The sequence below is a fragment of the Salvelinus alpinus genome, chromosome 6 (assembly GCF_045679555.1).
Source record: "Salvelinus alpinus chromosome 6, SLU_Salpinus.1, whole genome shotgun sequence".
Taxonomy (NCBI): Eukaryota; Metazoa; Chordata; class Actinopteri; order Salmoniformes; family Salmonidae; genus Salvelinus; species Salvelinus alpinus.
This window is the reverse complement of record NC_092091.1, coordinates 41,215,095-41,228,896: the sequence shown is the minus strand read 5'-3', so window position 1 is coordinate 41,228,896 and position 13,802 is coordinate 41,215,095. Positions and strand designations below refer to the sequence as shown.

The following is a 13,802-nucleotide window of genomic DNA, read 5'->3' as shown; positions in this document are numbered from 1 at the left end:
TTAAAATGACACCGACCCTGTATTCAAGAGCATGTTGTCTCAATCGATGGCGGGAACAACACAAAAAACTCAGATGAGTCTAAGCTACAAAATGAGCAATTATGAAAGAAATCAGTTTACGCGTTTCCCGATCATATGTTAAAGCAGGGGTTCCCTAACTTTTTGACCCACGACCCCATTTTGATATCTGAAAATTATTGTGACCCCCACGCATGTGAAATAAGGATGTACAGTACCAGTCAAAAGTTTGGACACACCTACTCATTCAAAGGCTTTTATTCATTTTTTACTATTTTCTACATTGTAATAACACACATGGAATCATGTAGTAACCAAAAAAGCGTTAATCAAATCAAAATATATTTTAGATTTTTCAATGTAGCCACCCTTTGTCTTGATGACAACTTTGCACACTCTTGGCACTCCCTCAACTAGCTTCATGAGGTTGTCACCTGGAATGCTTTTCCAACAGCCTTGATGGAGTGCTGAGCACTTGTTGGCTGCTTTTCCTTCACTCTGTGGTCCAACTCATCGCAAACCATCTCAATTGGGTTGAGGTCGGGTGATTGTGGAGGCCAGGTCATCTGATGCAGCACTCCATCACTCTCCTTCTTGGTCAAATAGCCCTTACACAGCCTGGAGGTGTATTGGGTCATTGTCCTGTTGAAAAACGTATGATAGTCCCACTAAGCGCAAACCAAATGAGATGGCGTATCACTGCAGAATGCTGTGGTAGCCATGCTGGTTAAGTGTAACTTGACTTCTAAATAAATCAAACAGTATCAACAGCAAAGCACACCATCACACCTCCTACATGCTTCACGGTGGGAACCACACACACGGAGATCATCCGTTCACCTACTCTGCATCTCACAAAGACACGGTGGTAGGAACAAAAAAATCTCTAATTTGGACTCATGAGACCAAAGATTTCCACCATTGCTCGTGTTTTTCTCTTCTTCTTATTGGTGTCGTTTAGTAGTGGTTTCTTTACAGCAATTCGACCATGAAGGCCTGATTCACGCAGTCTCCTCTGAACAGTTGATTCTACTTGAACTCTGAAGCATTTATTTGGGCTGCAATTTCTGAGGCTGGTAACTAATGAACTTATCCTCTGCAGCAGAGGTACCTATGGGTCTTCCTTTTCTGTGGTGGTCCTCATGAGATGCAGTTTCATCGTAGCGCTTGATGTTTTTTGCGACTGCACTTGAAGAAACTTTCAAAGTTATTAATTTTCCAGAGTGACTGACCATGTCTTAAAGTAATGATGGACTGTTGTTTCTATTTGCTTATTGCCATAATATGGACTTGGTCTTTTACCAAATAGGGCTATCTTCTGTATACCACCCCTACTTTGTCACAACACAACTGATTGGCTCAAACGCATTAAGATGGGAAGAAATTCCACAAATTAACTTTTAACAAGGCAAACCTGTTAATTGAAGTGCATTCCATTTGACTATCTCATGAAGCTGGTTGAGAGAATGCCAAGTGTGCAAAGCTGTCATCAAGGCAAAGGGTGGCTACTTTAAAGAATCTCATATTTGTTTAACACTTTTTTTTGGGGGGGGGGTTACTACATGATTCCATATGTGTTATTTCATAGTTTTGATGTCTTCACTATTATTCTACAATGTAGAAAATTGTAAACATTTTGAAAACCCTGGAATGAGTATTTGTGTCCATACTTTTGACTGATACTGTATATTAAATCATACAAATATGTGCAATTCCGTCTGGGCCTGGTTTCCAGTCAGTTACAAAGTCGCTCTAGAAGACTTGTAAGTTGCCACATTGTGACACTTGCTCATGTTATGGGGGACTTGTTTAGAGTTGTGTAGGGGCTTTGCTGGCATGCATCTAAAAAAATTGGTTGAGTTTGCCCCACCAAGATTTACATGCTAAAGTCAGCACTGCCATAACCATAACCAAACACCAACAACCCAACCTTCCTGTTTTTACAGAAAACAACCCAACTATAGACCCAATGCCTGCAATTGAGTCATTCAAACAACCCAGCATTTTTTGGGAGAGTGTAACTTACATCTCAAATCCATGCATGCATGAAGCCTTGACCTGTCTGGTGCACACATTTCTCTGTCCTCAATTTGATTGAAGGCCTCAATCTGTATGTTTGCCTTGTAACTGATTTCTTCTAGAATGAGAGAGGGAACAACATGATCAAGATGAGTTAGCTACTAGTAGTTTTAAAGCAATGAAAGATCTAATTGTTACAAATCATTTATGTATGGGCTACATTTGAGAATACTTGTATTTGCTTACCTTATCAATCTTGAAGACAATACACTAATTTATCACTCAAAAGAAGTGTTGAGTTGCACCACAAACAAATTTCTAGGGTGTTGATGCATCCCCCCAGCCTCTTCCAAAACCACGGGTAGGGGAAAGGTATCCATCTGCAAAAGTCAAGTTTTGCTTTGTCAAATCAATTCATTTTGTTGCTACCTTAGCTTTTGTGCTAGCTAACATGCTACTGAACCGTAATACCACCATATTGACATGCATATGGATATTGAGACAGCAATGTATTCAAACAAAAATATAAAAGTTTATGCAAATCATTAGTTGGCTAGCAAAAAAATATGATAGCAAACGTTAGCTAGCTAAGCGCTGACAGATTGAAACAAGGTGTTTCACTCTATCCCATAAAACATGCCACTGCAAACTAGGCATAATTTAGATAATAAAATGTCACGTTTAATAAGTTACACACTTACTGGACAACTTTGGTAGGTCACAAGCTAGATAGCTTGGTTTCCATTTTCCAACAGGTGTTTCTAATCCTCCTGATTGGTCATCAATGGTTACAGGTCTTGGAAGTTGTTGCCACAGGTTTGCCTCATTCACCACCAATGGCAAAAATGTGAAAACGTCTGGCAGCATTTTGTGGCACACTATTTAGTTTGCAGCAAATTTGCGGGACGTTTGCCGCAACAAATACATTTTTGTAAGGGTGGACATTAGTTATCTAGCAGTGTGTATGTTGAGACTGGAAAGTGTGACTTCCATCTATAGTGATGACAGCTAGCACATCAACAAGAGTTTCCCTTCGAAATTTGACGTATTTTGATGAATGTCTTTTTTTTGACACATTCATTCTGCATGGTTACAAGGTTAATTCCGTGTGGTTAGAAGGCATATAAATTTCCGAAATTGACGTCTATTTCAAGTGACCGCCCTGAGCGCACAGCTCTGTCTCTTAATACGTATTTTTTTGTTGGTTTATTACTGTGGCAACACGGTAGTTTGGACATTTTGACAAATCTTGAAGTAACCCATAATTAGGACTTAACAACTGTCTTCTGTGGAACACAAAACAGCTTTCTGGTTGTTGAACGCTAAGAAAGCCTGAATAGTAAGGACATACAGTTGAAGTAGGAAGTTTACATACACTTAGGTTGGAGTCATGAACTTGTTTTTCAACCACTCCACAAATTTCTTGTTAACAAACTACAGTTTGGCAAGTCGGTTAGGACATCTTTGTACATGACACAAGTAATTTTTCCAACAATTGTTTACAGACAGATTATTTCATTTATAATTCACTGTATCACAATTCCAGTGGGTCAGAAGTCTACATACACTAAATTGACTGTGCCTTTAAACATCTTGGAAAATTCCAGAAAATTATGTAATGGCTTCAGAAGCTTCTGATAGGCTAATTGACATAATTTGAGTCAATTGGAGGTGTACCTGTGGATATATTTTAAGGCCTACCTTCAAACGCAGTGCCTCTTTGCTTGACATCATGGGAAAATTTAAAGAAAGCAGCCAAGACCTCAGAAAAAAATTGTACTCTGAATGATCGGCTATGAAAAGCCAACTGACATTTACTCCTGAGGTGCTGACCTGTTGCACCCTCTACAACCACTGTGATTTTTATTATTTGACCCTGCTGGTCATCTATGAACATTTGAACATCTTGGCCATGTTCTGTAATAATCTCCACCCGGCACAGCCAAAAGAGGACTGGCCACCCCTCATAGCCTGGTTCCCCTCTAGGTTTCTTCCTAGGTTCTGGCCTTTTCTAGGGAGTTTTCTCTAGCCATCGTGCTTCTACACCTGCATTGCTTGCTGTTTGGGGTTTTAGGCTGCTTTTCTGTACAGCACTTTGTGACATCAGCTAATGTAAGAAGGGCTTTAATTAGGCTATTTTCTCTTGAACCAAATGGTCTATCCACTAGAAACTCATGGACAATATGATATAAAACATGACTACTATATACAGTGCCTTCAGAAAGTATTCACACCACTTGACTTTTTCACATTTAGTTGTTATAGCCTGAATTTAAAAAGGATTTAATGTAGATTTTTTGTCACTGACCTACACACAATACCCCATAATGACAAAGTGGAATGATGTTTTTTGAAATGTTTACAAATTAATTGAACATGAAAAGCTGAAATGTATTGAGTCAATAAGTATTCAACCGCTCTTGTTATGGCAAGCCTAAATAAGTTCAGGAGTAAAAATTTGCTCAACAAGACACAATAAGTTGAATGGACTCACTCTCTGTGCAATGATAGTGTTTATAAACATTTTTGAATGACTACCTCACCTCTGTACACCACGCATACAATTGTTTGTAAGGTCCCTCAGTCGAGCAGTGAATTTCAAACACAGATTCAACCACAAAGACCAAGGAGGTTTCCAATGCCTCGTAAAGAAGGACACCTACTATTGTTAGATGGGTAAGAAAAAGTAGACATTGAATATCCCTTTGAGCATGGTGAAGTTATTAATTACTCTTTGGGTGGTGTATCAATACACCCTGTCAATAGAAAGGCACTGCCGTCTACCCTAACTCATTTGCCGGAGAGGAAGGAAACCGCCCAGTGATTTCAATATGGTGACTTTAAAACAGTTGCACAGTTTAATGGCTGTGATAGAAGAAACCTGAGGATGGATGAACACTATTGTAGTTACTCCACAATACTAACCTAAATTACAGAGTGAAATGAAGGAAGCCTGTAGAGAATAAACAACAAAAATTCCAAAACATGCACCCTGTTTGCAACAAGACACTCAATTTATACTGCAAAAAATCTGCCAAAGCAATTCACTTTTAGTCCTGAATACAAAGTGTTATGTTTGGGGCAAATCTAATACAACACATTACTGAGAGCCACTCCTCATATTTTCAAACGTAGTGGAGCTGCATCATGTTATTGGTATTCCTGTAATCGTGAAGGACTGGGGAGTTTTTCAGGATAAAAAGAAACAGAATGGAGCTAAGAACAGGTAAAATCAATGACGAAAACCTGGTTCAGTCTGCTTTCCACCAGACACTGGGAGATTAATTCACCTTTCAGCAGGACAACAACCTAAAACACGAGGCCAAATTTACACTGGTTGCTTACCAAGAAGACAGTGAATGTTCCTGAGTGGCCGAGTTCCAGTTTTGACCTAAATCTGCTTGAAAATCTATGGCAAGAAGAATAAATATTCGTGTTTTATTTTTCATTAGTTGTTTACGAATGTTACGAGTTTTTCTTCCACTTTGACGTTACAGAGTATTTTGTTGATCGTTGATGAAAAATTACAAATAAATCAATTTTAATCCCACTTTGTAACACAGTAAAAAGTCAAGGGGTGTGAATACTGTATGAAGGCACTGTATGAATAGATTTTTAAAAAGTTATTCAAGTGTAAATAAACAAAGTTACCATTAGATTGCCATATATTTCCTGTTAATTGCCAAAATTACTGAAGATTCCAGTAACTTTGGTAAATTACCGGTAGCTTTGCAACCCTAGCTCTGATTAACGTGGCCAGGTCTCTGTAAAGTGGTAAAGATACTCCCATAATCCTTTGGGATGTAATTGGAGCTGACTGCTCCGTCTAAATGTGACACTGTAACAGAAGGGAGTGGCAGGGTGACGTTTTGGGTTTGCAGGAGGACAATGCATCAGACATGTCCCTGATTTCAGCAGGGTGTGCTACTAGCTGGTTGGTGGGGGATGGGGGGGAGGTTGAGGACTTAATTTAAAAAGACATGTCTAATGTGCTGTCTTCTTGGCCTCCTATCTGTGATTGACTGACTGGACTATTTGGGCATGTAATGTTTACACTCCTCTCCCCACAGGGAGTAATGGAGACCTGTCACTCAATCTACCACAGGTCGTAGGCTATGTAAACAGAGGAGCAGGGAAAGACAGGGGAGTGGAGTAGTAGGGTCACTGCTTTCAGTAATGCCAGCCTGTAAAAGAAGGCCTAGATTAGAATAGAAGAGGGATAGAACGGCGAGAGGAACCATGATGTCCTCCTCTTCCAGGTCTTTGTGATGCCTACATCCTTTCACACTCCTCTTCCTCCTCTTCTCCTATAAAGTCTCAATATCCCTTCACTTTGTGCCAAACATATGAAGAGGACAGAAGCTACTTTATTACAACTGGCTAAAAATGGATAACGCTTTGTATTGGCTCTGAATAAGAACAGTGTATGTTGAATAATAATGAATTTGTGCACATGTTAGATTAGAATGACCCACTCCAACACAAGATCTCTCTGTCTGTCTACCTGGTTGGGTCTTTTTCCTAACCGGATACACCCTTAGACTCCTTGCTGAATGCTGTGTTTGTATAGAGGATAATGATTGATGGACTATAGAGCGCATTTAGCGGCAAAGTGTTTCAGAGTGTTCCCTTAGCGCCTGGACAGGAATTTTGTAGTTGGACCGATGGGGTCATATGTGGTCAGCGCTATTTTTATGGTTGTTTTGATTGGATCAGTCAGCAAAAGTACAGTACTGTAGTAAATTAATGATAATTTTGAAAATACACTTGTGCGTGCACGTATGCACTTGCACGCATGCACGCGCACACACACACACTGTTGCTGGAGATACAGAGGAGGTCTGGGTTGAGATGAAATTCCTGTTGCAGTAGCTTCCTTAGCCTACCATAGAGAGCAGGACAAGCTACGTTGGCATGTAGCCATGTTGTTGTGCTAATGAGACCAGGAAGAGACTGCCTGCATGCCTGGCTATTGTTGCATCCCAATTTGCACCCTTTGGTCAAAAGTAGTGGCATATATAGGGAATATGGTGCCATTTCGTACGCAGTCTATATTAGCAGGGGTTTGGTCACCATTGTAATGAAACGCCTTTGGGCTCCTGAAAGGAATCCAGCACTGAATGATTTAGAGCACAAGGAGAGCCACCAAAACAGTAATATCTCTCGCTGCATCCCAAATGGCATCCTATTCCTTATATACAGATGTTGGATCTTAATTTGATCACTCGTCTGTTGCTGAGAATTTTCATGCACAGCCGGAGATGCAAACTTGTAGTGTATTCAAGGTTTAAAAAGGCTTCTAAAGTTTGACATTTCCACTTAAAAATGTCAGAATTTATTTGCTCTAATGGAAAATGTATCAACCCCTACAAAAAAAAATCCATTTAACTATAATCCACATAGTAAATCACATTTTGCTGTAGGATTATTTTCCTGCTGTGGCAAACGATTATTTTTCCTGCAAACTATTATTTTCCCAATTGGAGTTACAGCGTCGCTGCACAGCTATGTTCAGGTCTCTCCAGAGATGTTCGACCGGGTTCAAGTCCGGACTCTGGCTGAACCACTCAAGGATATTCAGAGACTTGTCCCGAAGCCACTCCTGTGTTGTCTTGGCTGTGTGCTTAGGATTGTTGTCCTGTTGAAAGGTGAACCTTCACCCCAGTCTGAGGTCCTGAGCGCTCTGGAGCAGGGTTTCATCAAGGATATCTCTGCTCCATTCATCTTTGCCTTGATCCTGACTAGTCTCGCACTCCCTGCCACTGAAAAACATCCCCACAGCATGATGCTGCCACCACCATGCTTCACCATAGGGATGGTGCAAGGTTTCCTTCAGACGTGATGCTTGCCATTCATGCCAAAGACTTTGTGATACAGTGAAATAATCTGTCTGTAAACAATTGTTGGAAAAATGACTTGTCATGCACAAAGTAGATGCCCTAACCAACTTGCCAAAACTATAGGTTGTTAACAAGAAATTTGTGGAGTGGTTGAAAAACTAGTTTGAATGACTGAGCAAAAATGTAAATGCAACATGTAAAGTGTTCCATGTTTTATGAGCTGAAATAAAACATCTCAGAAATTTTCCAGATGCACAAAAAGCTTATTTCTCTAAAATGTTGTACACAAATTTGTTTACATCCCTGTTAGTGTGCATGTCTCCTTTGCCAAGATAATCCATCCACATGACGTGTGGCATATCAAGAAGCTGATTTAACAGCATGATCATTACACAGGTGCACCTTGTGCTGGGAACAATAAAAGGCCACTCTAAAATGTGCAGTTTTGTCATACAACTCAATGCCACAAATGTCTCAAGGGAGTAGGCCATTTGCATAATGACTGCAGGAATGTCTACCAGAGCTGTTGCCAGAAAATTGAATGTTAATTTATCTACCATAAGCCTCCTCCATCGTCATTTTAGAGAATTAGGCAGTATGTCCAACCAGCCTCATAAATCTAGACCACGTGTAATCACGCCAGCCCAGAACCTCCACATCCTGCTTCTTCACCTGCGGGATCATCTGAGACCAGCCACCCAGACAGCTGATGAAACTGTGGGTTTGCACAACCAAATAATTTCTGCATAAACTGTCAGAAACTGTCTCAGGGAAGCTCATCCGCGTGCTCGTCGTCCTTACCAGGGTCTTGCCTTGACTGCAGTTTGGCATCGTAAACCGACTTCAGTGGGCAAATGCTCACCTTTGGCGGCCGCTGGCATGCTGGAGAAGTGTGCCCTTCACGGATGAATCCCGGTTTCAACTGTACAGGGCAGATGGCAGACAGCGTGTATGGCGTTGTGTGAGTGGTTTGCTGATGTTAACATTGTGAACAGAGTGCCCCATGGTGGAGGTGGGGTTATGGTATGGGCCAGCATAAGCTACGGACAACAAACACAATTGCATTTTATTGATGGTAATTTGAATGGACAGCGATAGCATGACGAGATCCGGAGGCCCATTGTTGTGCCATTCGTCCGCCACCATCACCTCATGTTTCAGCATGATAATGCATGGCCCCATGTCGCTAGGATCTGTACACAATTCCTTGTAGCTGAAAATGTCCCTGTTCTTCCATGGCCTGCATACTCACCAGACATGTCACCCACTGAGCATGTTTCGAATACTCTTGATTGACGTGTACGTGTGTTCCAGTTCCCACCAATATCCAGCAACTTCGCACAACCATAGAAGAGGAGTGGGAAAACATTCAACAGACCACAATCAACAGCCTGATCAACTCTATGCAAAGGAGATGTGTCGCGCTGCATGAGAAAAATTGTGGTCACATCAGATACTGACTGGTTTCTTATCCATGCTCCTACTTTTTTTTCAGGTATCTGTGCTCAACAAATGCATATCTTTATTCCCAATCATGTGAAATCCATAGAATAGGGCTTAATGAATTCATTTCAATTGACTGATTACCTCATTTGAACTGTAACTCAGTAAAATCTTTAAAATTGTTGCATGTTGCGTTTTGTTTTTGTTCAGTGTATACAGTGCCTTCAGGGAGTATTCATACCCCTTGACTTATTCCACATGTTGTTGTGTTACACACAATACCCCTTAATGACAAATGGAAAACATGTTTTTAGCACATTTTATTAAATTAAATACATAAATATCTAATTTACATAAGTATTCACACCCCTGTGTCACCGTTGGCAGCGATTTCAGTTGTGAGTCTTTCTGGGTAAGTGCTTAAGAGCTTTGCACACCTGGATTGTACAATATTTGCAAATTTTTCTTTAAAAACAATGTCAAGCTCTGTCAAGTTGGTTGTTGATCATTGCTAGACTGCCATTTTCCATAGATTTTCAAGACGATTTAAGTCAAAACTGTAACTAGGCCACTCAGGAACATTCAATGTCGTCTTGGTAAGCAACTCCAGTGCAGATTTGGCCTAGTGTTTTAGGTTATTGTCCTGCTGAAAGGTGAATTTGTCTCCCAGTGTCTGTTGGAAAGCATATTGAACCATGTTTTCTTCTAGGATTTTACCTGTGCTTAGCGCTATTACATTTATTTTTATCCTAAAAAACTCCTTGCTGATGACAAGCATACCCATAACATGATGCAGCCACCACCATGCTTGAAAATATGAAGAGTGGTACTTACTGATGTGTTTCGTTGGATTTGCCCCAAACATAGTATTCAGGACATTAAGTTAATTTCTTTGCCACATTTTTGCAGTTCAGGACATAAAGTTAATTTCTTTCAGTTTTACTTTAGTGCCTTATTGCAAACAGGATGCATGTTTTGGAATATTTTTATTCTGTACAGGCTTCCTTCTTTTCACTCTGTCATTTACGTTAGTATTGTGGAGTAACTATAATGTTGTTGATCCATCCTCAGTTTTCTCCTATCACAGCCATTAAACTCTGTAACTGTTTTAAAGTCACCATTGGCCTCATGGTGAAAACCCTGAGCTGTTTCCACTTTGACATTATGGGGTATTGTGCGTAGGCCAGTGACGCAAATCTCCATTCAATCCATTTGAAATTTAGGCTGTAACACAAGAAAATGTGGAAAAAAGTCGAGGGTTATAAATACAATGTATATTTTGTTGGCAACGTGTAGAATTGCAGGACATTTGCTTTAAACTCTATCATGGTATCTCCACCACATGGCAAATTGTGTAGAAGTGCAGGAAATAAACTTTTAAACAGATTAATATTGTCACTGCGGCCAGCAGGAGGGCCTCTAAAATGTTAGGTTGGCGACTACACCATTGGCCACACTCATGGCCACGCCCACCACCAAAGCCCCATTTTTATTCCGTAAAAAAACCTGCACGCACACACACAGTCCTTCGAAAACAAACAGACCGTTCCCTCGCTTAGCAGCTGTCTGGGCCCAGAACGTTATTAAAGGCAATCAAGCCAAGGGCCATAAATTCCTGCTCTTTGTGAGAGGTGTCAGTGGCAGGCTGCCTGGGGTCGGCCTGGGGGTCACAAAGGGTACGGGGGCGAGAGGTATGGAGGGGGGTGACACTGGTCACCCAGCTCCGGTTCCAGCGGGTGGAATGCAACCCTTCGCCCTTTAACCTCGGGGGGCCATGTTCATAAGGTTAAGTATCAAACATACCCCTCTTGGCCGTGTTCTGTTATAATCTCCACCCGGCACAGCCAGAAGAGGACTGGCCACCCCTCATAGCCTGGTTTCTTCCTAGGTTTTGGCCTTTCGAGGGAGTTTTTTCTAGCCACCGTGCTTCTACACCTGCATTGCTTGCTGTTTTGGGGTTTTAGGCTGGGTTTCTGTACAGCACTTTGAGATATCAGCTGATGTAAGAAGGGCTATATAAATACATTTGATTTGTCCCTGAATATCAGGTAGAGGGTGTCGGTGTCTTTCCCTCGGTGTCTGCCGCTGCTGTTGCTGTTGCCAGAGGGTGAATGGCTACAGAAGAGAGCTGAGAGGGAACTATGGAAAACAATACAGTAGTCATTGGAAATTGTTTTTTTAGGTAATATTATTATACTTGGTAAATGTTATATCCACCGGATTTGACCCGGGTGGCTGTTGTGGATGAGGGTTCTGTTTATGCCATTAGATTTTGGATAATTGCCTAAGACATTTCCACATCATGTACTAATCTGAAAACAGATTTCAAATAAGACAATGATTTTGAACAGACACTTAACACGTTTTTTTATTATGGAGGATTATGAAACGGTTAGTTTTGGGTACGCAGTCTGATTGGTCAAACGTGTGTTCCAGTGGTTTCAGTGTGAGTTGTGAGTTTGACCAAACCTAAACCTCAATATCTGGGACAATATCTGGGACATGGCCCAACCTTAGATGTTGTTTGGCACTTCTTCCAGAGGCTTTTCCCCCCTCTCTGTGTTGGTGTTTGTTATTGTGATGAAGCACTAGCTGACAGGGAAGTATGTTCAGCAGCCAGAGGAAAAGGAAGGGAGCCTAAACATGGTTTATTATGGAATGTCAGAGAACACCCCCTTTCACTGGCCAGGCCTCTGGTTCTCAGGACAAGGGATGCCGTTGTCCCCCCATACCTCCTCCTTTGCACCTCTCCATGCATGCAGCAACACACCCTGCACTATTCTTTCCCCCATGTTACCCCTTTTCTACAGCATCTGACACCTCCTCTGGCCCCTCCTTGCCTCCCTCTTACCCCTCCTCTGCCCATTCCCTGCCTCCCTCTTACCCCTCCTCTGCCCATTCCCTGCCTCCCTCTTTCCCCTCCTCTGCCCATTCCCTGCCTCCCTCTTTCCCCTCCTCTGCCCATTCCCTGCCTCCCTCTTTCCCCTCCTCTGCCCATTCCCTGCCTCCCTCTTACCCCTCCTCTGCCCATTCCCTGCCTCCCTCTTACCCCTCCTCTGCCCATTCCCTGCCTCCCTCTTTCCCCTCCTCTGCCCATTCCCTGCCTCCCTCTTACCCCTCCTCTGCCCATTCCCTGCCTCCCTCTTACCCCTCCTCTGCCCATTCCCTGCCTCCCTCTTACCCCTCCTCTGCCCATTCCATGCCTCCCTCTTATCCCTCCTCTGCCCATTCCCTGCCTCCCTCTTACCCCTCCTCTGGCCATTCCCTGCCTCCCTCTTACCCCTCCTCTGCCCATTCCCTGCCTCCCTCTTACCCCTCCTCTGCCCATTCCCTGCCTCCCTCTTTCCCCTCCTCTGCCCATTCCCTGCCTCCCTCTTACCCCTCCTCTGGCCCCTCCCTGCCTTCCTCTTAAGGCGTCCGCATGATTCCCATCCGAAACAGTTAGAAATATTCCGTGCATATATAATGACGCCATTTTGTGACGTTTGTTTTGGTCTTCGGCAAGGGCTTTTTCAAGGCAAGCCGAATTTCGGAGCCGACGTCTATGCCCTTTTGTCGGTCAACAGTAGGGGTTCTTCAATGAAGTATTGTTGTCATTCAACAATAGATGACTCGTTTTCATGCAAATTCTTTCACTTGGGAAATACTGCACCAAACATTTTAGTCAGATGTAAAATTGGCAAAAACGTCAAAATTAATGACAGATTTCTTGAGTTACAATATCTTAGATGAATTCGGACTATTTTGAGGAAGAGTATACAGGCTGCGAAGTCACATGATGGACAAACAGTACTATTGCTGCTTTTTAATTTTTTTCAAGTGAAGGTCTTTTAAGGGAGTATGGAGCACACTGGTTCAGTTCGCCTAACCGAGTTCAGCTAGGCGCCAGCCGAACCAAAACATGCAAAGCTTTTATCCCTCACCAGAATAGCACAGCAGGCCTCTCTGAATATAGAGCAGGGGATGTTGTCATACCACCTCTTCTCTATTATTTGTTTTACTCTCATCTCTCTTACTCTCTCTTTTACTCCTATTCCCTATCTATCTATATTGCTCTCTTCTACTTTATCTTGCCTCTCTTTTTCTCTCCCTCTCCATTCTCGCCCTCTTTCTGACTCCCGCTCCCTCTGCTTTGCTCTCTTCAGTGATTAGCCAACAGAATGGCTCCTTTGTCTCAGCACTGTGGAGGAACTTGCAGTTTGAAAACAGAAAAATGGAAGGATACACAAGTGAGAACTGTAAAGAGAGAATAGGCACATTGTAGCCTGTTTTCGAGTGATTTAATGTCTTATATTCAACTGTAAAAGAATTGTGCCCAGAAAGTAATGCAATGTTGAAGAAATTAAATCGAGTTTTTGTTTTACTTGTTCTAGTTATTGACTGTTTTCGGAGGCCATGAATGTAGATACTAGTACTGCAGTGCACCAAATCAAACACTGGTGAGTGTTTTAGGTTCTGTACAACATACAGTGCCTTTGGGAA

The 13,802-nt window shown here is 42.1% G+C and overlaps 1 protein-coding gene across 4 annotated transcripts in view; it reads left to right on the top strand.

Annotated features, from left to right (window-relative positions):
* The window catches only part of LOC139578704 (rho GTPase-activating protein SYDE2-like), a 90,064-nt gene that overhangs the window by 29,921 nt on the left and 46,341 nt on the right, over positions 1-13,802 (top strand). The gene's annotated exons all lie outside the window — the stretch shown is intronic.